The sequence below is a fragment of the Pseudophryne corroboree genome, chromosome 6, assembly GCF_028390025.1.
Source record: "Pseudophryne corroboree isolate aPseCor3 chromosome 6, aPseCor3.hap2, whole genome shotgun sequence".
Taxonomy (NCBI): Eukaryota; Metazoa; Chordata; class Amphibia; order Anura; family Myobatrachidae; genus Pseudophryne; species Pseudophryne corroboree.
In genome coordinates this window covers 491,393,111-491,395,209 of record NC_086449.1, presented here as the reverse complement: position 1 = coordinate 491,395,209, position 2,099 = coordinate 491,393,111, and the positions used below count along the sequence as shown (strand labels likewise).

The 2,099-nt window shown below is 43.6% G+C and overlaps 1 pseudogene; it reads left to right on the top strand.

Moving 5' to 3' along the window:
• The first annotated feature begins 492 nt into the window (after positions 1–492).
• Positions 493–611, top strand: LOC134937884 (5S ribosomal RNA; annotated as a pseudogene).
• Positions 612–2,099: the final 1,488 nt, after the last annotated feature.

Genomic DNA, 2,099 nt, shown 5'->3' with positions numbered 1-2,099 from the left:
GTGCGGAATTATACACAGCTTTGCAGAACACTTACTTCTAATACCTTTATAATCAATTTGGAGTAACGTTTATCCTATACATTGAAATGGTTATTGTACTCAGAGCTACCGTCATATTTGCTATCTTTTCACGGCCACGTGTCATACTTTCCTTTTTTCTAGTAACAACCTTCATAGCAGCATTTCGTTCTTGGTGTATTCAAACATGTAATCTGTAGAATTGCCACCCATAATATTTTAATTATCAAACCTGCAGTGGCACTTACTAACCATTCATCAGCATCTAAATCTTACTCTTTACTATATTTCTGGACTCTCACCAGCGATACATCGGTATATGGGAAGACCTGGGAATATACCCATACTTACCTTTGCCTAAAGCTGGCAGCAGATCCATCTACCCAATTCCAACCTTTTCTGTTCCTATCTTTTACACACATTTATCGTATGTGAACTCTCATCAGTGATCCTGGTATAGAAAGGGTATCGTGTTTCTACTATCATACCACACTGTATACGCCCGAATCCGTCCAATCTCAGAAGCTAAGCAGTGGTGGGCTTGCTCAGTACTTGGATGGGAGACCTCCTGGGAAGACCCAGTTTAGTAGACTCTGGAGTTCTCAGTATACTCTGTGTTTAACACTGACAGCAGATTCACGGGTCTTCTTTCTGTACAAAGTGTACTCTGATCTTTCAATATCTTTACATTTTCTTGGTGGTGAATTGCCATTGGTCACATACTAAGTGTAAATTCTGTCTAAGATTTATATACAAACAGGAGTTATTCAACCCTAATTTTCAATCAATTAAACTTAATTAATTGTTAGCATACCCGTGAGTCCCTAATATATCGACTCAGTTTGGGTCTTGATCGCCAATACTGGCCCAGTTTGGGTCTTGATCATCCATATTTGCATCTGGTCTCCATAATATGAATTTACCTGGAATAGTGGTATAGGAGAGACCTGTATTGTTAATATTTAACTTTTGTATATTTATGTGTTTGTTCAGGATACACCAAGTGAAATTATTGTTTTGTAAAGAAACAATAAAATTCAATGTTTTAATTTTACTAATAATCTAGTCTTCGTCTGACTATTTCTAAGAGTGCACCCAGAAAAGAGTCTTCTTTTTGTTGCCTTGTCTAGTATTAATTCTGACTCGGGGTGCACCACCATTAAAAACACTGATTGGGAATAATTTCCCCCACAATTGTTTTAATTTTGGTTCTTGAGTAATATCTATAATTTCTTGATCAGTGCGGTATCTCCCAAACCTCTAACATACTCCTGACCATGGATGCCAGTCTCCGTGGATGGGGGCAGTGTCCGGGCAACTCTCCTTTCAGGGCCATTGGACTCGCACAGAAAATTGCTCACCAAATCAGCGTCCTGGAACTATGAGCTGTCTATAGAGCACTCAGTCTGCCACAGGACATTCTCAAGGGCAGACCGGTCCAGGTCTAGTCTGACAATGCCACTGGAGTGGCCTACCTCAACCATCAGGGAGGCACCCACAGTCATTGGCAATGCTGGAAGTGACTCACATTCTCTGATGGGCCAAACGCCATCTACTGGCCATCTCGGCGGCGTTCATCCCCGGGATCCTCATCTGTGAAGTGGACTTCCTCAGCAGTCATGACGTGCATACCGGCGAGTGTGCTCAACCCCCCCCCCCCCCCCCTCCCCAAAGATTTTCCAGCTTCTGGTGGACAAGTGGGGCCTGCCAGATGTGGACCTTATGGCCTCCTGACACAACCATAAGGTTCCCATGTTTCGGTCCAGAACAAGAGATCCCGAAGCAGCCTTCATGGACATCCTGACAGTGAAGTAGACCTTCCTGCTGGCTTCCCTCCAGTTTCCCTTCTTCCTCGGGTCCTTTAGAAATTCAAACAAGAAGAGGGCACCTTCCTGATGGCAGCTCTGGTCTGGCACTGACCCTATTGGTTCTCCGATATTCAGAGTCTCTCCATAGACACTCCCTTTCCACTACAACCTGACCTGCTGTCTCAAGGTCCTTGTCTAAACCTGGACATCTGTCTTTGACGGTGTGACTCTTGAGTCATCCCTCCTAAGGTCCAAAGGTTTGTCTTGCTTAGT